Source organism: Cupressus sempervirens, chromosome 5 (genome assembly GCF_028749045.1).
Source record: "Cupressus sempervirens isolate cs-2001-9-10 chromosome 5, ASM2874904v1, whole genome shotgun sequence".
In the NCBI taxonomy this organism is placed as follows: domain Eukaryota; kingdom Viridiplantae; phylum Streptophyta; class Pinopsida; order Cupressales; family Cupressaceae; genus Cupressus; species Cupressus sempervirens.
The window spans coordinates 1,033,283,481-1,033,309,045 of NC_143122.1; the positions used below are offsets into that span (position 1 = coordinate 1,033,283,481).

General features: G+C 37.2%; 1 protein-coding gene across 1 annotated transcript in view; it reads right to left on the reverse strand.

The window, feature by feature from the left end:
- Positions 1-25,565, reverse strand: part of LOC149559453 (putative amino-acid acetyltransferase NAGS2, chloroplastic) — a 247,412-nt gene that overhangs the window by 97,624 nt on the left and 124,223 nt on the right. The window lies entirely within an intron of this gene.

The window sequence follows — 25,565 nt, forward strand, 5'->3', positions numbered from 1 at the left end:
ATGGGATGGCAGAAGACAACTGAAGAGGACAAATAGATGATTGTTGGGATTCTTCGAGAGTACATTTCAAAAGAGCCAACATTTATCTCTTAATATCTTCTCATTTGTGGTATTTCACATAATGTTTCCAGGTTTGGATGCCTAGGTTGAAGGGAAAGCCTTTGGAGCAAAAATATGTAAACATTCCTAGGAGGAAAATCAAAGGATGGGATACTTGGAATGAAGAGACATCTTTGGGTGCCAAGTTTAGTGAATCCGACCTCTTTCACTCTATGAATACGGCTACTTAATTGTGAAATATAGATGGAACAACTGAAAGTAGAGTTATAGTGCAGGCACAGGAACCTACGAAGAAACAGATTGGAGCACAAAAGTGGTTGTTCACAAGAACAAAGGTACTGCCACATTGGAGGCAGAGTGAACAACGAAGTGTAACAAATTCTGATCCCATCTCAAAGATAATGTGTACTTGGCCTCTCTTCTCAGTGGAGTTTTCCCCTGCAAGTGTTTCTCTACATAAATCTTGTGCCATGCGATGCCTTTTTGTAGCTGATTTGTGCCTCTTTGCTGCTACCTTACAGTGATGTTATCATTCATTCCTTCTTTTATAAGTTCACATAATGGGGCGATGCTAAGAATCTTATGTTGGTCAATTTATATCATCATAAAAAAGATGGATCTAATCATGGTAACTCCACATTTAAGTTAGTTAATTTCAGATTTGCATATAAATTTCAGATTTTCATATTGTATTAGTCCAGACCTAGTATCTCAGTAGATGCTCCAAGGCTACATTGTATGGACTAAAATCCGTTGTATCCCAACTTATAACACCTCCAATAACCTTTTTACTCACTATCTTGAATGCGAATAGGTCTGTAATGCAGATTTGAGCAATGAGTACAGCTAGAAATGATAGTATGGTTGCTAGTACAACCATTTGTAATGGGCATTCTACCTAGAAGTGCACTGCCAAGAGTAAGTTACAATCATACCATGACTAGGAATAATATCAGCCAATGAAGCAACACTTGAACTGATGAAGCTCGTGCCTGGCTGCAATGAACTTATATGGCATGGTACATTTGTGTGACCTTCCTTAGAAATCATGTAGGCCTATAATTCACCCAAAGTCTTGTTGTGTGGTTTTCACACCATTGCCCCATTGAGAATAGGGACCCCTTCTTTTTCTTTAGTGAGTAGGAGTAGTTGTCTTAGATAGTTTTGGTAGGAAACAATTTTTCAAGTCTCCAAGTCCAATGTGAGTTTGAGAAATTTTCGCTCAATGGGAAGCAATTTTTGCCCGGGGCTTGTACAAGCATTTTGATGCCACTTAGGGAAATTTTTGTGGTCCAAATCCAAGTGGAAAGTGAAAAAAAAATTGGTTCAGGAGAGATGGATTTCTATGTTGGAAAAGGGGACGAAGTTTGTGAGAGAACCAAGTCTTGGTGGAAATTTCACTTCTTCTGAAATCTCCCCTTTGTTGGAAATTTTGGATATTCTGAAATCTCCCCTTTTGTGGTGAACATATCCAATTGACTTGATGTTGAGATCTCTAGACTATTGTACTAAATGTTAGCCACTTGACAATGTTGTGGGTGGTATGATATGTGTGATGCCCAACTGTGGTTCTAAGAAATAATTGTAAATCTTCAAGTAATCACTATTATATGAATGTCGAACAAATCATTAAGTGTGTAATATCCCTTTCTGGATATTTTACTAAAAACCCTTGATATAAACTTGCAAATTTAAAACTAAACAGAAACCAACATTTGATATAAATTCCAGAACTTAAATCAATTTGTAACCAGCAGATTTTGCATACAAAAAAACTCGGAAAAGATTGTTTTATTCCTCCAATATTTAGAAGTACATATATAAACCAATAGTTAACACACAAAGCCGTTAAATAACGTTATTGTATCATACTACAGCCATACAATAACACACAAACAATCCAAAATTCCAATCTTATAAACAGCAATAACAGTTAGATTGGCAAATGTAGATAAAACCTGTAAGAAGGTCATGTTTGCGTCCAACCTCCAAATGCTTCTTCAAGGGTTTGCGTCCTCGAAGAAATAACGAGTCACTGTTTCCAGCTCCCAGACTAATATTTGTTTTACATATTATCCTCTTCATAACTTCCCATGTGGAGCCTGTCATACCTTTATCACTTTTCCCAATGTGATGCACGCCCTTTTAGGCAATGTGGGATAAAGCACTTTTTTTGGTCCTTTAGTCACTTGAGTGAACATAGTACCTTTTTAAATAAAGTGACAAGTTAAATGAACTTTAAAAGTCACTTAGTCAATAAACCATATAATCATCAAGCATCAAAATAACTAACCAAATGAACTCGGATAAGCACGTGCAATAGCTCATTGGAAAGCTCTCGGCGAGACACTTCCAAACCAACACTGAGATACCAAGAAATCTGAGCTCAGTTTACTTACTAAAAATAGTAAGCATCCAGAGAACCTGCCAAAATTGCTCTGATGGGTCTGAAACTAGAAATGTCTAGGCTAAATCTCGAACTAAACCCCGTAAAGAACTTTTTTGCCCCCAAAACCAAAGCGAAGTGAGCTGGCAACACCAAATTATAATGTCCCAAAAAAAAGGGGACATTAAAAAGTGAGATCGCTGAGAATGATGATTCTCGAGATCATTGATCTCTGAAACTGCACTCCGATTTGAATCCCAATTAGGAAGAACACAAACAATAGAATTGGTATTTGACCAAATCGAAGATGAGGTATTATCAAAGACTTCAAGAAATGTGCGTAAATAAATGGAGATAGGCTCCTTGGGGACATGGAAAGGGGACAATGATTTGACGAGCGTGCAAAATTGTATGAATTCCATTGGCTAGGAGTCAACTCTCTAATGTAGCAAGCCACTTTTGTTTAAAAAGAAGTTAGACGACTTTGTTTTTTATGACAAGAAATACTTGAGGAGTGATGTTTAAAACATAAGCTGATCATTCTCAAAGTGCAGATTGATCGGAGATCAATTCTCATTATTCCTTTTTATTGTTCATATCAAGACATATTTGAATTGCTGCTAACATTCATTCATTTATATATTTATTTATTTATTGCTTTTTATTCACAGTGCAGATCATTACATTCAAAGTGTTCAAAGAGCTGAAGATATACTCAAGGCTTTTACGCAAGGCAGTTGTAATCCATTGTCTCTGAAGCTCTTATTGTGTTTCATCTTGACTTGCATAAAGATTTCCTCAATTCAAGTAATTCATGAAGATTAAACTTGGAATTCAGAGAAACTTGTATACTAAAGAACTTCAAAATTTGTGAAACACTGGATTGAGAGGGAGTTCACTATTCTTTAACATACTTACCAAACCTCTTGCAAAAACAATGGTGGATCACTTTAGAGATAAACTTGGTATATTTGATTATTGGACTAATGGAACTATTTTATTAATCATAAGTGTTAACTCGTGACTATTTGGGCCTTATGTAAATCATGAGGAATTGATAGCTTCTGAATGATTATCACTTGTACTTTTAGATGTTATTGGAAGGTGACAATCTTACAATAATTAGATCTTCTATTATGATGGATATCTTATGATGTCTCAGCAGATCATGATAGATTATATCTTGCATGGTGGATTAATTTCCTCAAACAGACCATGAATATAATGTTCATATGGTAAGTACTATTAAGGATACGTGTGCACATAACCTATGGACATCTTTTGAGTACTTGGTGTCATGCCAACTTGATATTACAGTGAGGTATATCTAAACATGTATTTATCATTTCTATCTAAGAGGGAGTATTGATGAATTGTAGATTTAGTCCTTATGTTACAGTGAGATAACAGTTGTACGTTGTGTTGTTTGGATAGAAATTGATGCATGAGCATCCAGTGGTGTAAGAGCAATCCTGTATCACCCAAAAATATACTTAATGTTAGTTTCTGTTTAATGTGTTTGTATTTCTAGATACCCATTTGGGCCAAATAGTGATTCCAACTCTCATAGTTCCACTATTGGTTTCATGGGTTAATTTTTTTAGCACCTCGGGATGTGTCAGTGCAGGAAATAGGTTATTTTGTAATTGAGCCATGATTATGATGAGTTAGGGGGTGTAAGTTGGAGAGATGATTGTACTTAAAGCATTCCAAAAAAAGAATCAAGTCAAAAGGCTTTACGGTTTGAAAGTTATTGCAGTATTTAAGTTGCATGGAGACTCTCTAAGAACGCTTCAAAGTCAGATTTGAGACACTAAAGGGCCTCATACGGGCCTGAAAAATGAGGGACGATCGAAGCTGGTCCACATCGCTATAGAGCACTTGGAGAGCGTTCCGAAAATGTAAACGGTTCATCAAATGGAGTCCCGAATCAAAAGTTATGCCTCCTAGAAGTTGGACTACCATTTCTAGATTCTTCTAATTTCGCACTAACTTCTAAAGTGTCTCTAGAACCTTCTGCTTTGGCAGTGGATGCCAAATGAAATATTATAAAATGTATTCCTAACCTAAACCTAATTCGAGTGACTTAAGGTCACTTCTTGCATTGTAAAGGCAATTTTTGCAGAGTTTAGGAGAAGGTACTGTGAGAACGGTTTTTCTCCAAAATCTAATAACACTATAAGACCATAGGGCATGTAGTTGAGTCTATTTTCTTTGTACTGAATGTAATAGCATATCACTTCTGATAATAAGATTATCTTTTTCCTGTTGTATTCATTTTGTCTTGGGTTGTGCCCTCAACAAGTGGTATCAGCGCAGGAGTTCCTGAGTGTGTAGACAGAGTGCCGACGAAGAGAGCATGGTGGAAGGGTCAGAGGTGTTCCCCTGAGGTTAGAGTCCTCCAGAGACAAGTTCAGGCATTGCAAGAGGAGATCCGTAAAGGGATGAATCTTGTCGTAAGGGATGAAAATGAAGAGGAAAATGAAGACGGAAATGTTGTGTACGAAGGGGAAGAAGGAGATGTCTTGAACTAGGCAGAGAAGAAGCTTTTTAGGGCCATCGCTAAGCTGGGCAAAACACCTAAACTTGAGGTCGACATGCTTTCAGGAAATCTAAATCGGGATGAGTTGATCGACTAGATAAATGAGCTGGAGCAATATTTTGAGTATGAGGATATAGAGGACCCTGATAGTGTTAAGTTTGCGAAGGCGAGACTGAAGGGCCATGCCAAAATCTAGTGGCAAGAGATTCAATTAGAAAGTAATAGAAGAGGGAAGGATATAATCACAAGATGGAATCACTTGGTGGACAAACTAAAGAAGTTGTTCATTCCTGTTGACTACGAGCTTGATTTGTTCAAGAAGATGCAAGGGTTAAAACAAGTGGGCAAATCCTTCTAGGAATATACAAAGGAGTTTTACCGAGTCCTTATTAGGATAGAGCATGCAGAAGCAAACAAGGGTAAAGTTGCCCGTTACCTTAATGGGTTAAGACCTAGCATTCAAGAGGAGCTAAGCCTGGTTAGAATGACCAGCATTGAAGAGGCATACCAGTTTGCCTTGCAAGTTGAGGAGAAGCTAAACAAAAGGTTTGATGGAAGGCAAAGAGGGTGCGGTCAAGGAGGAAGGGGCGGTGGTAGGTCATTTGGAGGCTGAAATGAGGACCAAAAGAAAAATGAAGATGTGGGTACTAGCCAAAACTAGAGGAATGAAGGTTTCAACCGTTTCCGTGATCAAAACTTTGGAGACCAAAGAGGAAGAGGTACAAGAAGTGGACAAGATTCAAGAAGAGGAGGCTTTTGTGGTACATGTTTTCACTGCAATGAAGAAGGACATCATGCCTATGAGTGCCCTCAACGCCAAGGAAGGACAGATAGGAGAGTTGATCATCAAGCAAGGCTTGCTCATGTGGATGATGATGTTAAGTCATCCCATTCAGAGGATGTAGAAAGAGGAGAGGTTATGGTTGATGAAAGGGTCTTGCTGAGCGGTGAGACTGAACCTCGACAAAAGAGGAATCTGTTTCACACTAGGTGCAAGTGTGAGGGTAAATGTTGTGATGTGATTATTGATGATGGGAACACTGACAACTTGGTGTCAAAGAAGATGGTCTCAAAGCTAAAGCTCATGAGGAAGAAATGCCCCCATCCATATCAGATTGCCTAGGTGCAAGATGATCATAAGGTCCTATTTAATGAACAATGTTTGGTAAAGTTCAAGATTGGGAGTTACCAGGACAAGGTTCTCTGTGACATTATCCCGATGGATGTATGCCATTTGTTGTTGGGAAGGTCGTGGCAATATGAGAGGCATGCTATACACGATGGTCATGCAAACACCTATTCTCCGACAAGGGATGGAGTTCGTCACAGGTTGAAGCCCTAGATAAAGGAGGGTGAAAAGATATGCAGTAGTGCTAGGGTATGTCTTGTTGATGGAAGAAAGTTTTTGGATGGCTTGAAACACCAACATATGTGTTATCCTTTACTTCCTAGAAAGGATAAGGAAGGTCGTAGTGAAGTTCTAGTTGAAGTTTGAAGTCTATTAAGTATGGAAATATCATATATAATAATGTCCCATAAGGGCTGCCGCCTGTAAGGCAAATCAATTATCAAATAGATTTAGTCCCTGGAGCTAATTTGCCTAACAAGGTTGCTCATAGAATGACTCCTACTGAGACTGAGGAGTTGAACAGATAAGTTCAAGAGGTGTTGAGGAAAGGTCTGATTTGACCAGAGTAACGAGAATCGCGCTAAAATCACGTGAATCGCCGATTCAGCGATCAGATTCATGCACCTCGATTTTTTTGGAGTCGAAAATCGTGATCGGCGATTTCATCGGGTGAATCGCATGTATCAGCGATTCACTCAAAAAATCGCCTGAATCGCCATTAGAAATCGCCAAAAATCGGCTGGCAACAGCATGCATGTTTAGTTGGAAATAATAAAAAAATCACTTATGTTTTTCGCTTTCTTTTTTACCTTTCCTCTTTGTTATAACCCTAAAGGGCCTTCTAATTGTTAAGCATGACTAGAAGAGAGGAGAAGAGAAAAGAAGAACCATAGGTTATAAAAAAAAAATTAAAAAAAAAAACGACGACAAATAAAAAATGTTTAGAATGCATAACGGATGATGCCCAAGGGAAGGGAAAGACATAATCAGGTAGTAAAACATTAGCGGTTCCCAGAAAGAGTGTGGGATCAGAAGAAAATCACAAAAACACTGTGTTCCATATAGTTTTGTGTGGGTTTCAGAGTGCCCCAGGACCCCGCGAGGGCGCTGCCCCTCGACCCCGCTGGGGGCGTTGCCCCCTAGACCCCAAGTCGCTATGGTTATCAGTCGTGGGAAGTCTCACCAGTTGATGAGACCTGAAGCTGTTGCAGGCATGGAGTGTCTGTGGTGGAGAGAACAATAGAGCAAGCCTTTCGAGAGGGGTGATATGCTTTGAAGCACTTGGAGTAGGTGTTGGATGTGAAGCTGTCTTATAAAAACTCTTTGCCCCATGTGGTAAACACAAAGTTCCATGTTTATATATGTTAAGTTTCAACTTCTATTTGATGATGTTATAGTGTGTTTAAGTTATATTCAATAAAGGGTGGATGAAATAAGTCTTAAATTGTTAAAATCTCTACATTTAAAGAGTTTTTTCAAATTTTCCGATTCACCCCCGATTCACGATTCGATTCGGCCGTGCCGATTCCGATACGATTCCAATTCTCATTACTTTGGATTTGACTGAGTCCATGTGTAGTACCTACAATACTGGCACCAAAGAAGGATGGGGGCTGGAGAATGTGTATAGATTCTCGGGCTATAAACAAGATAACCATCAAGTAACGGTTCCCTTTGCCAAGGATGGATGATCTAATGGGCTGCTTGAGAGGAGCCCAATACTTCACAAAGATAGATCTCAAGAGTAAATTTCACCAGATATAGATAAGAGGGGGAGATGAGTGGAAGACTGCATTCAAGACCGAGGGTCTATATGAGTGGTTAGTCATGCCCTTTGGACTGACCAACGCGTCAAGCACCTTCATGCAGCCTATGAATGAGGTACTAAAGAAATTTTTCGAAAAATGAATAAAAGTCTAGGCAATTTGCTGAGGTGTTTAGTAGGAGATAAGCCCAAGGGATGGGATTTTAAACTACCACAAGCGGAATTTGCTTACAATAATCCTATGAATAGGAATATTGGTAGATCATCATTCCAAATTGTGTATGGGAATAATCCAAGGACTGCACCAGAGTTGAGGAAGACAGAGCAAGGAGAGAGGACTAGTGCTGAGGCAGAAGACTTTGTTGAACATGTCAAGAACCTACATGAGGAGGTACGTGCACATCTTACAAAGATGAATCTGCAATATAAGGCTAGAGCAAATCAAAAGAGGACACATAAGGAGTTCCAAGTTGGGGATTTAGTTATGGTGTACTTGAGGAAGGAACGATTTCCAATGGGCACCTACAACAAGTTGAAGATGAAGAATTTTTGTCATGGAGATGCCAGATGGGATCCATATTTCCAATGTTTTTAATATTGCAGACTTAATAGAATATCATGAAGATGGTGCAAAGGAGAAGTACTGGAACCATGTCCCATTCCTACTTTTGAAAAAGAGATTGCAGAAATTTTGGATAATCGTGTACATCAGAGCACCAAAAACATGCAATATGAGGAGTACCTAGTGAAGTGGAAGGGACAACCATTGGAAGATTCAACCTGGTTATCCAAGAAGGAGGTTTTTGATGCAGGAGCATCCAGAGTTATAAGGGCAATCCTGTGTCACACAAAAAAAATGTACTTAGACTTAGTTTCTGTTTCATGTCTTTACATTTTTGGATACCCATTTGGGTCAAATAAAGGTTCCAACTCTCACAGTTCAACTATCAGTGTGCTAGAAAATCCCGAAAAAATAGGAGCATGCAATTTGGCCATCATTTTGGTGACCTAGAAGGTATGAATTGGCCAAATGAATGTAATTGTGATTTAGAACATTCCAGAAAAAGAATCAGGTCAAAAGGCCCCACGGTTTGAACGTTATTGCAGTTTTTCGGGTTTTGGAGACCTCCTAAGAATGCTTCAAAGTCAGGTTAGGGGCATTAAATGACCTCGAAAAGGGCCGAAAAATGGGGGACAAGCGAAGCTGGTCCATAGAGCTATAGAGCGCTTTGAGAGCTTTCCGGAAATGTAAACGGTTCGTCAATCGGACCTACAGTTCAAAAGTTATGTCTCTCGGAAGTTCGGTTATCGTTTCTAGATTCTTCTAGATTTGCGCCAACTTCCACCGCAGCTTTCAGAACCTTCTATTTGGTCGGTGGATGCCTACTAGCACTTTCTAGAATGTACTCCTAGTCCTTAACCCTCCGTGGTCTATTTAAGATTTTTGGCATTGTAAAAGGCAGTTCGGAGTAGAGTTTGAGAGGAGGTACTGAAAGGAGAAATTATCTCCAGATTTATGCTATTGTAAGCCCTTAGGGCATGTTTTGAAGTTTATTTTCTCTGTACTGTTGTACTAGCTTATTTTCTCAGTTAATACAATTTCCCTTTTCTGTTATGTCCATTCTGTTCTTGGGTTGTGTCCCCATCAGTTTCCCATTTGGGTTTTCCTCTACCAACTATCAAGTGGCAGGGTCACTTTTCAATTTACTCTAGGTGTCTAATGCAAAAGCATCCAATGGTGTAAGGGCAATCCTGTATCACCCAAAAATATGCTTAGAGTTGGTTTCCATTTAATGTGTTTTTGTTTCTGGATACCCATTTGGGCCAAATAGAGATTCCAACTCTCATAGTTTCACTATTGGTTTTTTGGGTTAGTGTTTTTTAGCACCTCAGGATGTGTCAGTGTAGAAAATACGTTATTTTGTAATTGAGCCATAATTATGATGAATTAGGGGGTGTAAGTTGGAGAAATGATTGTACTTGTAATTTAAAGCATTCCAAAAAAAGAATCAGGTCAAAAGGCTTTACGGTTTGAAAGTTATTGCAGTTTTAAGTTGCCTAGAGACCCCCTAAGAACACTTCAGAGTCAAATTTGAAAAACTAACGGACCTCGTACAGGCCTGAAAAATAGGGGACGAGCAAAGCTAGTCCATACTACTACAGAACACATGGATAGCTTTCCAAAAATGCAAACAGTTCGTCAATCGAAGTCCCGAATCAAAACTTATGCCTCCCGAAAGTTGGACTACCATTTATAGATTCTTCTAATTTTGCACCGAATTCTAACATGTCTTCTAGAACCGTCTACTTTGGTAGTGGATGCCAAATGGCATATTCTAAAATGTATTCCTAACCCTAAACCTAATTTGGGTGACTTAAGGACACTTTTTGCATTGTAAAGGCAGTTTTTGTGGAGTTTGGGAGAATGTACTATGAGAAGAGTTTTTCTCGAGAATTTGATAACATTGTAAGCCCATAGGGCATGTAGTTGAGTCTATTTTTGTTGTACTGCATGTAATAGCATATCTCTTCTCATAATAAGATTATCCTTTTTCCTGTTGTGTTCATTTTGTCTTGGGTTGTGCCCTCATCAGAAATCATTCTCCCTAGCTATGAGGGAGTGATGATTATAGCATCGATTGAATGATTCCAATAGATGAAACCAAATGATTGAAGGACCTATCGACTTGAAACATTTAATATCTATCCTACACAATTATTATCATGGCACATTAGTATTAGTGATAATAATGTGCGTGTGCGTGTGCGTGCGTGCATGTGTGTCAATTATTATGTGTGTGTGTGTGTGTGTGTCAGTTATTATCACATCATCATAATAAGAAAATGTTATTGCTAACTAATGAGACTTAAAGAGACATGCAGAGATAGGCCTCTTAATATCATATATACATAAGCAGTGAGAAGGTAACTTGATACACACAAAAAATCTATAAGTGTTATTGCAAGTTAAAACAATGACAGTTACAATTATACATATGATACTTAAATTGTTAGTTATGAAACGATGTATAAGACTATTAAGAAGTAAACTATCAAATACTAAATACTTGAACATTGAACATTGAAGTTTTCTCGGCTCTCACACTTCTTCTTTCTTTAGTAATCAATTATAACTGAAAACATGAAAATATATTAAGAGTGGAGGCCTTTTGAAGATATGGAAGACCATAGATGGAGCCCACATACTGATAGGGTTCGAATAGAACCAATGAAACAATAAAAAGTGTAATTTGTTTTCAAAACATACTTCTTATGTTGTTGTAGTGGGGGATGCTTAGGCATTCTCAAGACACTTGAGGGATGGACATCCATCCTCCTTAACATTCTACGGATGTTAGGACGTCCCTGCATTCCCAATGGCCATAGCAAACAATGGTGGTGTCGGTGGGTACGTTGGAATGTCATCACCAAGTCTCGAGTGCGTCCTCATTCTGTGTCGGGAAATGCTCTGGACTTGGGGGGGACATGTCCCTAGGGTATACTACAAAAGTATGATGAATGCAACATGGTTTCTTGAAAGAGTTGAAAAGCTATAGAATTCGAGAGTTGGAGAGGCTTAGAAATGAGAGGGAGAATAGATTTATAGTTATCCCAATGTAGGGACAAATGTGGGATAAAAGGATGACATAAAGATAATTTGTTTATCCCACCTTTGGTGAATGAATGCAATTGATGGATGTTAAAGGGGATAAATAGAATAGTTTATGAAGTGGTAGCGATTAAAGAAAAATGAATTTGTGAAAAGAATATAAGTGAATTTGATTTAAATGAAATGATTCATGAAAATATTTACATTAGAGGAAACATATGAGGAAAAGATTTATAAATATTTTTTGTGTCTACATTTTGCCCTACATTTTGCCCTTCTTTAAGGCAATGTAGCCCATCACGTTATTTTAAAGGCAAATTGACTAACTAATTTATGCCCTGGGGATATCTTGGCAAGGATGCTGATAAATATGATATTCCACCATGAGAGACCGATCGGATAGTGTGTGAAAAAGATTGATCTCTCAATAGATCACAAGAAAAGATTCGATGGTTGATATTGGCCAGGACCCAAGTGATTAAACAAAGATATACATTTCATAAAAATGCAAAACTGATAAGCTTAATTGAACAATTGATAGAAAAGAGTAGTATAGCCAAGGTGATAAGTTGATTAAGTTGATTGAAATTGATGCTAGCGCAAGATATGTTGGTAAAATGATTGTTTGTTTGATTAGAGAATGATGAGATCCCAGGCTAAGAAGCAAGTTGGTTGATTTGAAATTGGAATTAAGAGACATGTATCATTTGGAGAAAACAAGTTATTGATCTCCGAGATGAGGAATATGAAAAATGAAAGCAATGGGAAGATGGTGAAGAAATAGCCGATGCACAAGGAATATGAAATTGATGAGTGGAATGAACTGATGAACGAAATGGATGATGAAAAAAAAGATATGAAGTTGATGAAAAGGACATGAAATGAAGAAAATGGATGAAAGAAATGAAATGGAGGAAACAAGATGATGATGAATATGAAAAGGATGAGGGAAAAGGGATATGAAGGTAATGACTCTTGTACATTTAATAGCTGATATCATCATTAAGCTTATTATGGCAACATGGTGAACTCATTTGGAAGGCGCACATATCCAAATGATTCGACATACCTGTTGTGTGGAGGAAGACACATCAGATATTTATGGAATATTCCAGACTCCAGTTATTAAAATCTCATGTACTCCAACCACAGTCAAATCTTGTTTGCAGCAGAGAAAATAATTGAGCCATTATATTTTTAAGGAAATTTTCCTGAGTTCCAGACTGCTGTGTTAAATCTGGGTTTATATCAGCAGTACAAAGAATCACAGGCCAGTTTAAATGTTTATCTTGTTATTGAATTATTCTTGTCTTGCTGTTATCATTTTAGCATTCTGTTCTTCTGCAGAGTAGATTAGAGTACCTATTTGAGGAGATTCATCTTTATTTTATGCTTGTAATAGCATTTTATGATGGTTATGCTTGTTTGAAAGTTTACAGAGCAATAATGCTATTACAGTTAAATGTTTGAACACCAAAGAAAACCAATCAGAATCTTTACCATCAGCACTCTATTTTTCCTAACATTGAGCTATCACTACACTGCAAAGCTGTGAGGACAACAGAAAATTAAATGCAATCAAAAAACAAACAGTATACTATTCAAGTGACTACACAATCATAAGACATGTGATTGATTAATCGCCAACTGCATGTTGAAGGAGTTAAAACTTTAGTGGCAAACAGATTAGTCTATTATATGAAGCTATTGAAATATAAAAACATAATTCTTGTCAATGCTAATGAACTACTTTTGAAGTGACTTGTTGATGTGAGTTTTGTTCCACTACAACATGCAGAATCAAATACTTAATGTTTCTAAGGAGAAACACTAAACACTCAATCCTCTCTTGATATGAGGTCATCTCTAATGCTAAGCTTACAAAGGAAGATCATGGAATGAATTCAAGGTTCCTTCTAAATTGTGAACTTCACTCAGTTTGATAATGTGATATGCCGGTTATCACAAAGGGACTTATGATATTCATTCAATGGATATCAACTCTTGCACTTCTAAAAATCTGTCTCTACAACGTGCAATGAAAATATAGTTTTTGATCTTGTAACCTTTCCACTTCAAAAATAAACTTAACTTCTACTACTACTACTTCTATCTCTAACTAGAAATGCAAGGAATTGTAGATGACTTGGACTCTCCTAGATGTAATCGCACCAACGGCTCCACCCATCTAGTGCAAGCTTCTAACGAATTTGGCTTGCTCAGTTGGCTTGCTCAGTTCACCATCACAACCCTTGTGAGCTGACAATGAGATATGAGGGTCTTAGTTGTGGCGTTATAGGCTTTTCAGTAGCCTATGGTGTGTTTTGGATCCATTTGAGGGACTTACTATTAATAGTAAGTCAAATTGTTGGTTCCGAATAGCTCAATTGAGTTAGAGGAGTTGTGTGGTGCAAATAGTTTTTATTCCAGGCTTCCAGTTTGGGCTCCAAGAATATTGGAGGGAGCGTCTATTTATAGTAGGACACCTTGTTAGGTACATTCATCATCTTTCATCATTAGAATCACTTCAGTGCTATCAAATTTCAATTTTGATGCTTCTTCAGTCTTTCGTAAGACAGGTGAATTATTATTATTATTCATCTAAATACACTAAGGTTGCTATTTTTGTTGGTGTTGTTGGTTTGTCACCTCATTATCATAGCTCGTTGAAACCAGGACGAAAAGTTTTAAATCCTAGGAACAAGAAAAATTGGCTTTGTATGTCAAAATATTAAGTTATGGTGGAAAAGGTCATTTTTGGAGCCAAAAGCAATTAATAAATTATATTAATGGCACTTTAATATATTTTAATGTTGTGTGTGGCAAGCTTCTTAAGTGAAGTTCATTTGAGAAACTTTGTCCCATTTGGAGATTATAAATATGAGCCCATTTCATGAGTAAAGCATCCAATTATTTGATTATCTTATTTTGCTTTGTCGTCTTTGTCACGTTTCTGAAGTCTAATTTTTCAGTGCCCTTGCTGAAGTATAAGGGTTTGTTCTTGAGAAGTTCATTGTAATTCATAGCAGAGGTATTGTGAATTAGTTTTCAAAGAATTGTTCTTTATCTCCATTGTTCTAAACAGTATGGTTGGAAGATACTGTGTTATTGGGAATTTGGAATTTGGTGTCTTCTTATACTATTATTACTGTTGCTGAGAAGGGATTGGGTGTTGGTTAATTAGGAGTTGGTTGAGCACTCATTTATATTTATTCCTAGGCGTTACTTTCTATCTACACTTTGGGAGTAGTGTTTTCCATATCTACAGTTGCATTTGTTTGTTGGTGAATTCTTTTGCTGCTACTAGACTTCATTTCAAAGAGTTTCAAGGCATGTCTTACCTGTAAGTTCCTGGATTGTAACTTCTAATTTTTCTCGGTATTGTTGATTTAGATAATACAAGATATTTTATCAACTGGGTTGTTGAAATTTTGTGAAAATACTCAGTATCTAAGTTGATATTAAAATCTGAATTTTCAGTTGTCTAATCCCTATGTAAGATCCAGATATTTTAGTTGAAATTATTATTGTAATATCTTCTATTTTTTTTGCTATATTGTTGTATCAAAAATTGCAAAACCTCAAAAACAAAAAACAAAAAAATCATTTCTTTGGCACAGATTGTTTGAGAGCCAACACAGCTCATTACAGTGGTATCAAAGCTTGCTTGCAAATTGTTTGACGAAATGTCAAACAACTGAATTATAGAAGAAAGTGTTTGATGAAGTTATAACCAGTTGGGGTTATTACAATGGTATCAAAGCTTGCTTGCAAAGTGTTTGACGAAATGTCAAACAACTAAATTATAAAAGGATTTGGTGTTTGACGAAGTTATAACCAATTGGAGTTAATACAGTGGTATCAAAGTGGTTTTCTGCCATCCTTTGGGGTAGGAAAATATTAATTATTTCAGATCCATTGGTGTGATTGGAGTGATCAGCACTCTTGTTATTTCCAACTATGGACAGATACAGGAGGCGTAGTAGTTTTGGGAGCTGGCGGAGTAGTGAGGAAGATAGCAAGAAATTAAATTCTTTGAGAGAGTATAGAAAAACTTAAGCTAAATCAGCGAAGGATGTTGGAGAGCTTGTTGAATCTAAAGACAGTTGGCAGGGCAGCAAGGTATATGGTTTCAACCTTTAAAAGGTCGGCATCGAGGTTGCGGAGAAGGAAGCTTGAATTTTCCCCGACAAGTGTCCATGATGCAAATGTACCTGTATTTAGTATGACACCTGCTAGTCCTAGTTACAGTGTTGATGATAGACTCATTTCGCAAAGATCAGTAGATGTGCCAGTACCCTTGGTAGATAGCGAAATTGAGCTTTAGCAGGTTGAGGCTCCCAAAGTTGTTGTAGTTAGTACAGAGACAGTTGATGAAGTTGTTACTAGTGTAACTTCTAGCTCTCTCAAGAAGGGGATTATTATTGGAGATTTGTACGTGAGTTATCATAGTGTTGCTCCAATACAGGAGGGAGTTGCTTCCTCAGGCAGGACGGATGCATGTATGGAGTCACCTAGCTGTGATGTTGATGATTTGTGTGTTACAACGAAGTCAGTGGATGTGGATTCATGCTCTAGTGTTATTGATTCACAACTTGACGTCGAGACATGTGTGTAGTATCAGGTGTCAGTGGTTGAGGCTTTAATTGGAGATGTAGATGCAGATAGTATGGACACATTTGAGGATGCTATGAGCTGCACCGGGCATGATATCCCTTACCAAGTATTAGTTGATGATGCCGAGGAGGTTTTGGATTGGTCCCAAGATCAGTGTTTGCAGGATCTATCTTTTGAGGTGGAAGCTGAGACATGCGAGGATATTGATATTGCGAGGGCTTCCATTTCTTCAGATGAGGAGTTCATTGAGGTACATTGTAGTTGTATCTCGAATGCAAAGTTGTGTGAGGTCAATAGCACACATGCAGTGAGTGATCTTGTGGTGGGTGGTTCTGATTCGGTTTCCTATCATAGTGCAATTAGTGAGAGAGGGAGCTTGCATAGGAATCAGGGGTTATAGAGGCATCATGTGACTTGTCTGCTGAAGGTGAGTGATAGTGACATTTCTTCTACTCTCAAGCATTATAATGTTATCCATCAGATGCTAGCTACCTCTGGTTGGGGTGCTCCTATGTTAGATGGGCATGATGGTAGTAGTCTTTCCCTAACAAATTTTCATACACTTCGAGAGGCTGTCAAGATTTTGAAGCATAGTTACTCTCAGTTGGCGAAAGGGATTACCTTTTGGAGTGGGGTAACACATGTTAGGAAATGTTGCTAGGGAAAGAGGAGGTGGTTGAGCTCACCCAAGAGCTTGAGGTGACTGTGGACTCTCTTCAATGTACTCAGTCGCTCTTCAGGAGTCACGGTCATGATTGAATGAGGTGACCGTGGAGTTGGAACATGTTCGGACCCCACCAACCCCAGATCAAGTTCAATTGCATATTGTGGTTGGTGGTGAGTTTGCGTCTGCGATTGGGGATGATGGATGTGATAATGTGGCCAACACATTCGTCCAACATATGGGTGCACTAGGTACAAAGGATGTGAGAGCATCAGTAGGGACGAGCTCTCATGGTGATTTGCTTCCTTCTGCTAGAAGCAGATCTATTTCCTCATTTCATATAGCTGGTACCATTGGACAATTGGTAGTGCCACATTTTCAAAGGGATCAGTTGTGGGTCACAGGGGAGCAGGTTGATGCTTCCACACATAATTTCTACTGCACAATCTTTCATGGAGTATCTGTTAGAAAGTTTGGATTTGCAAGAGAATTCATACAGAGTGTCTGAGGGTACTCTCATCCGAGGCTTTTGTGTTATTCAGAGGTTGGTGGGAAAGATAGAAGAGACTCTGTCTACTATGCTTCCCCACAAGGATTTTGAGGTTGGGTTTGCTGAGAGGATTACCTAGGATCCTACCCGACCGGTAGCTAGGAGTAAAAGATTGGATCCATCTACTAATTCCCAAACTGATACTGATAAGCCCTTGACACATATTGGGAGTTTTTATTGGCATTACACTGTGAGGGGTGCTCATCATTGTTCTTTTGACCCATAGGTAGAGGATTTGGTTTCACATCGGCGTGGGTCAGTTCCAGTTTCATACCATCTATTATGGGATGGGTTAGCTCCATCTTTTGCGGATGGGATCAACAGTTGCAAGTCAGACCACTTGCAGGATCCACACACCTTGGACACTTTACCAGCGGTTGGAGTTAATACTAGTGATTCAGGTACCTATGCTTGTTATCGTTTCCACAATGCATTTAGGTGTGAGTGTTAGTTTGATGGGGACTCAGGTGTAGACAGAGAAGGTATTTCAGTTGGGTTGACTTCCAATGATTTATTGCCTTCATCAGCGCCTAGGGTCAGTTTCAGAAAATTTTGATGGTGTTGTTCATTATTTGGGTGTTGGTGCTACAGGATTTTCTTGTACATGACATGGATAGTACGCAATTCTACCCATGGGATTCAGGTCGACTGTGATGTTCATTTTGCTCAAGGATTGCTTGGGGACGATAAGTCTTAGGGAGGGAGGACTGTAATGTCCCCATTTTTAGTAGGTTCTTGCAGTTGGATTGGTCAGTTCACCATCGCGACCCTCGTGAGATGACAATGAGATTTGAGAGTCTCAGTTGTGGGTTTATAGGCTTTTCAATAGCCTATGGTGTGTTTTGGCTCCATTTGAGGGACTTACTATTAATAGTAAGTCAAAATGTTGATTCCGATGAGCTTAGTTGAGTTAGAGGAGTTGTGGGATGCTCTTAGTTTTTATTTCGAGCTTCCAGTTTGGACTACAAGAATTTTGGAGGGAGCATCTATTTATAGTAAGTCACCCTGTCAGGTTCATTCATCATCTTTCATCATCAGAATCACTTTGGTGTTGTTAGATTTCGATTTTGACGCTTCTTCAATTGTCTTCGCAAGACAGGTGAATTATTATTATTCTTCATCCAAATATGTTGAGGTTGCTATTTTTGTTGTTGTTGGTTGGTCACCTCGATATCATAGCTCATTGGAACTAGGACGAAAAGTTTTAAATCGTGGGAACAAGAAACAGTGGCCTTGCGTGTCAAATATTAAGTTATGGTGGAAAAGGTCATTTTTGGAGCCAAAAGCAATTAATAAATTATATTAATGGCAATTTATTATATTTTAATGTTGTGTGTGGCAAGCTTCTTAAGTGAAGTTCATTTGAGAAACTTTGTGCCATTCAGAGATTATAAATATGAACCCATTTGATGAGTAAAGCATCCAATTTTTTATTATCTTATTTTTCTTTGTCATCTTTGTGACGTTTCTAAAGTCTGATTTTTCTATGCCCTTGCTAAAGTATAAGGGTTTCTTCTTGAGAAGTTCATTGTAATTCACAGCAGAGGTATTGTGAATTACGTTTCTAAAAATTGTTCTTTGTCTCCATTGTTGTATACACTATGGTTGGAAGATACTATGGTGTTGGGAATTTGGAATTTGGTGTCTTCTTATACTGTTATTACTATTGCTGAGAAGCGGTTGGGTGCTGGTTAATTTGGAGTTGGTTAAGCACTCATTTATATTTGCTGCTAGGCATTATTTTCTATCTGCACTTTGGGAGCAGCATTTCACATACATACAATCGCATTTGTTTGTTGGAGAATTCTTTTGCTACTGCTAGACTTCATTTCAAAAAGTTTCAAAGCATGTCTTACCTGTAAGTTCATGGATTGTAACTTCTACTTTGTCTGGGTATTGTTGATTTAGATAATAGGGGATATTTTATCAACTGGGTTGTTGGTATTTTGTGAAAATAATCAATGTCTAAGTTGATATTAAAATCTGGAATTTTCAGCTGTATATTCTTTATGTAATATCTAAATATTTGAGTTGAAATTATTATTGTAATATCTTCTATTTTGTTGCTATATTGTTGTATCATAAATTGCAAAACCTCAAAAACAAAAACAAAAAATTATTTCTTTGGTACATTTTGTTTGAGAGCCAGCGCGGCTCGTTACAGTGGGTATCAAAGCTTGCTTGCAAAGTGTTCGACGAAATTTCAAACAACTGAATTATAAAAGAATTTGGTGTTTGATGAAATTATAACTGGTTAGGGTTATTACAGTGGTATGAAAGCTTGCTTGCAAAGTGTTTGACGAAATGTGAAACAACTGAATTATAAAAGAATTTGGTGTTTGATGAAGTTATAACCGGTTGGAGTTATTACAGTGCAACCAGAACTGAGGAATCAGTCATGTTCTTTAACCCACATTGAAATCTTTAGAAACTCACAAATTCATAAAAAAGCAAATGAAGGGAGATGAATAAACCAAAGCTAGAGGCTTGGTTTTATAACAATTAAAGCCAAAATCTTCTTCAACACACCAATGGCCAACAACTTCTTCCATATAGTTTTCACTTAAATGCAAACTTTGTTTTTGGTTGCATATTTGAATTTTGTAATAATATAAAATGATAATTGTTTACTCCAAAACATTAATTAATTCCTTGGCATAGGCTTCCATGAATTAATTAAATAAATGGCCCCTTCCAATTTTAAGTGAAATTATGAAGTTAAATTATAACTTTATAATAAGTCATTTAGTCATTTAATAATAATTTGGCCACTAAAATAATAATAACTACCCAAATACTTATTCTTTAAATATGTCATCTAAAACAGAAGTTGCACCTAATATTTCCCAATTTGACCAAATGCACTTTCCTAAAATAGAAAGGGTCCCTCTCCACCATCACCAAACTTAACATAAATAGTACCAAATATATGAAGGCAGATACATGGATGGAAGCTATCCTAATATTTCCCAATCTGACCAAATGCAATTTCCTAAAATAGAAAGGGTCCCTCTCCACCATCACCAAACTTGATATAAATAGTACCAACTATACAACGGCAGATATGTGGATGGAAGATATAAAGTGGTGGGATCTGCCCCACTAGTGAACAAAATATTTGACTTGGAATAACTTGGAACAAGTTGTGAAAATAAATGTTGTAAGAAACCCCAAGCACCTGCATGCAGCAATATGCCTCGGAGGTCAAGATGTGATATAGTGAAGAAAAAGGCATAAAAAAGAGGCAAAATGAAGAAGTAAAGAGACTCCCAAACAAGTCGAAAATCAGAACACTAGATCAAATGGCAACGAAAATGAAAACAAAAAAAGGCACCCTAAAAGATTTAAAGGGAAGTAAATTAAGGCCAAACAAGGATACCAATGACCACAAAAAAAAAAAAAAATTTAGAGGTACGAAGATTTTGAAAAATAAAAATATTTGACCAAAATTAAAAGAATCAAGGTTAGAAATATGGGAATAAAACGAAAAGGGTAGGAAAAATGATAAAGGATAAAGTCATGATTAAAAGACTTATATTGGAACGAGTTATAAGGGAGATCATAAGAAAAAGAAAAAAAAAAAGAACAAGAAAAATAAAATTAAAAGCCAAAACAAGGGGATGAAGGTGTTAGTTTTCCATATGAGAAGAATATACCCTATTAAAACCGTAATGGTGGAAAAGTGCAATAAATTTGAGCAAGCCAAAAATTACACACAGGAGTGAGATCAAAAAGAAACAAGGTTAGAGGAGATGCAACAAGAAATAAGGCAAGAGTCGTACATCATACGGAAGCATCATTAATATTATGACGTTGTACAAAGGAAGAAGTAGGGTTTGATAATTGATTACATTCTACTTAGAAGATTGCAGCGTACGACCTGTACGCCACAGTGAGGACAGGGATTTTCTAAGACCCGTACACCATAGGATAAGAAGTTTGTACGTTGTATGAAAAAGTTAAGAAAAACTCATCAGTATGACACATGTGAACACTCCTAGCCATACATGGTGAAGTGAGAGAGACTGAAGAAATATCCATACAAAAGACTCTTACCCGTGGGTTGTACGAAAGTAGTGAGGATGCCGATGTCGTACAGAATAGTCATATGTTGTATGAGGTGTCTGGAAGAAATTGGTAGGGAGGTTGTGAAACGAAGTTGGGCATAGAATGAAATTCAATTGCAGGTTGAGAGAGGCTGCCATCTATACATATACTATAGATCCATCCCAGCAGTATGTTGTACAGACCAACTTATATCAGCATCTTCTTGTTCTTTCTTAAGTGTTATTATTTGTCCAGCTGAGAATCCCTTCTTATCTGGCTATGAGCCCTCACACATATTAATCCCTTCACCCACAAGGTCCAGAAAATGAAGTTTCACTTGGTAATAGGAGCTATTGTATTGTGCATTGCAAAAATTACATTTCTAAAGAAACCCCCTGATGGAACTCTAATTTTTGCAGAATAAGGCCTTCATTTATGCCATAATGTTAGTGGCTTAATGAAGTATGGTTATATCCTTGATCTGATACATGAAGACTTTGTGAGCTTTTTATAAAGACTATGGTCATTATTGTGTTATGGTCACTGTCATGGTGATAACCATTTATAAACAATTTTTCGTGCATAATGAATGGGGATTCAATCAGAACTATACAAGCATTTGCAGCAAAGTAGCACATGGAGGTTTACACTCAATTATGTTCAGAAGTCGGACATGAATTTCTCCGATTGATTCAATGAAACAGTATACAACAATCATACAAATACTCTGATATAGAATCAAAGCAGATACAAATTGCTATGGTCAAGTTCTTCGAGGAAAGGTTACAGGAAAGATTTGAAATACACACACCAACAAATGTGCAACAGTAGATACAGATGTTACCAGCATATAATATGAGTTGGTCAGTATAGGATTTCTGTACAGCAACACACAGGTTTATTAGAGGTAACAAGCTGTACAACAGAGTATATAAAATTTAAAGCTCGTACAAGTGTTTCAAGTTAGACCTGTTCGCATTTCAGTATGCATTAATTTAAGAAGACTATACTGGTCTGTGTATGCTAACAGCGTATTAATTCAGAGATCTGTGAGATCCTATAGCAGAAAAGCCTCATGTGTTGTTGGGATCATTAATCTCAGTTCAGAATTGTTCCAGAAAATTTTCTTTGGCTAGGACAAGATGGATTCCACATGCCATCCTGTATTCACGTGAACCATGTGTTTCTCCTACAATATGTGATAGAAAATCCCAGGTTATCATCGGCACTCATTGACCATAGCATGATGTTTGGGATGAAAGTCAACAATAAAGTAATGGCCCTAGCGTTTCGAATAACCAGGACCATTTACTCTGCTTGTTAAATAGATGCTGAACTTTTTGAGTTGCGGGCAATGGGAGAGGAGACATCATCGTTCAACATCCTTGTATGAATTGCATGGTTTGAGAGGCCTCGAATAGTCACAAAAGGAATACTGAAGGTCAAGTTCAAAAATATTGAATTTGTATTTAAAGTTATATAAACAGCCAGCAAATCACAAAGAAGAAACAAGGAGCACGTCTGGGCGGAAATGAGCATATGAGACAAAGAAGACTGACGATTCTAAATATGCAATACATATGTCTTGCAGAGATAAATGACAGTCAGAAAGAGTGTGAATCATTAATTACTTATCTTATTTGATAACATCTAATGTTTCTTTGTATTTGTTGCAAATTGAAGAAGCATGGAACTGAAGCAGCAAAACATTGCATTTGATTTTATCATAGACCCCAAGCGTGAAGTGTATACACGTTGAAAGAAAATGTAAAAATGGCACTTTATGCGGAGTTATCTGGAGGTGAGTATGGACACGTGGGAAATAGGAGTGTGTGCGATGGAAATTATAAGGATATATCACCGGTTATGTTATACAAACTTAAATTATATTAAAGTTATATTGTCATTAACATTGGTTGGTTATTAGTTTTGAAGAGGTCTGATGATTGAGTGGATGCCCCTCCATCCTTTATAAATATGAGATATCAAAACAACAATTAAAAAAATTCATATACAATTCCTTACAAATTTTACATACCAAAGATATATAGGCACATTTGATATATTATGTTCTTCTATTGGCAAAGATTGAATTTTTTAACTAAGCCTGTGGACGGTGGATTATTGAGTAATTATTTTTATATGCGATTCTGGAATCAAGCTATAGTGGATGAATCATCCATAAGAAGTGTCTTCACTGCATTATTGTTTTTGACGTAACCAGTACAAATGTTCATTTTATTTATTTGAATGAAACTTTAGAGTTGAAAATATTATTAAATTGTGTCCTTTGTAAATATTTTTAAATTCTATAAATAATTTATATGATAGATAAGTGGATAAGGTCAATTATAGCATTTTAAATTCGATTATCGCAGAATTGTTTCCGTATCTGTGTCTGCTTTGTCTCCCAGTCATAGGAGTAAAGTGCATTCTAGACTATTTTAAAATTGTGTCCATATATTTGATCCATTGCATCTTGATTACTAAATTATTTATAGTTGATGTGCGAAGAATTTTATATAGTTGTATGTTTCAAACTTATAATAATGACTCTATCGCCCTTTTAATTTCAGCTCTGGTCTTTATGTTATTCCTGATTCGCAATCCATATGCTGGCAATTATTTCATATCTTTCCTTTGAAGAATTATATTCATTTGTTGCAATAATCCATAATTATTATTTTTTATTTAAAACACTCTCAAATTCATTCATTTATTATTATCAATTTATAATTTGCAAGTTAAAAGCTTTCTATAATTCTTGCCATTTTGGAAGCTTTCATTATATTCGTATTCTAACCAATCTGTTATAAGGATCTTGGATTTAAGTGATTTATTCAGGATCAGGTACACCCACCTTGGCTTTGCAAAACCAGAAGCACAAGGAACTCAGATTACATTATTCAGTTCCATTAAGTTGGCCATAACTAGTTGGATATCCCAGCATCAAGTTGGCAAGACTCATAGGATTTCAAACTACGGTTTTGGGAACCAACACCCCCCACCTCCAAGAAGTTGTGAAATTGTGTAGTACGTCTCTATCCAAGAGACCCTTTATCAATTATAAACTTTTGACTTCCCCACCCATTGAGCTTCGACTACTCATTGTAGCAATCTATAAAAACACTTTTAAAAAAAAATCTTAAAAACTTCTTCACAAAGATCTAAAATTAAAATCCATCAAAAATTTGAGCTCATCCTTTTAGGCTTTCGACTATTTTTGACTTGATTTAGTTTCTCCATCAGCTTCGAGGTTTCATGGACTCTAATGTTGACTATCATAGATACTCTCATCTTGCATATTGTTCTTCTATTCAGATTAGGAGATCCGACACTACCATTAGATCTCGTTGTTAGTATGTCCTTGCCACCTCTCTGTTGGGTTCGATCAGGAATGACATTGATCGTCTCCCTCCTTACCAGTTCTATTTGGACGCTCCTGCTCATCTCTTCCCCTCCCGTCAAGAGTTGAATGACTGTGTTAGACAGGATATCTACAGACAGTATATTATCACTACTTGGAGTAATCCTCCTAGGGAATTATGTCCTCAGATGGCATTTTATGCAGAGCATTTTCTTGAGATTTAGAATGGTATTATTGTGCGGCCTACTTATCTCTATCGACGTTGGTGTCATTCCTTTCGATTCTCTTTGGGCTCCTTCAGAGTTGGTTCTCATTGTCTTCGGATCTTGACTGATCACCATATGGACAGAGAGGATAGGGTTTGTAGATTGTTTACTTTGGAAGAGGTTGAGTCTAAAACCCATTTCTTATTTCGTTGCCCTATCTACTATGAGATAAGAGGGAGATTTTATTGTCTTTTCAGGGATTGTTTCTCTCTTTCAGAGTTCTTCAGCTACATTGATCAGCAGTGTCTTGCACTTTATCTTTGGAAGGCCACCCAACTTCGTGAGCATACTCTTCAGTTAGCTACATCTTAGATCCACACCTTTGACCAGCTCATTACCGCCTTTTACTTCCCCTTGTCTCCGTCACAGGGTGTTAAAAGGCCTTCCAACACTACTCGTAGATCAGTCAAGCATTGTACCAATCTTTTAAGGGCAACGACACTCCTCCAATGGGTCTCAGCGAAGCTCTAGGACTTTGAATCGTCCACAATTATATCCTTTTGTTTCTGATTACTTTGTACCAATGAAGGATTTATAATCCTTACTTTGTGTTTCTTGGTCT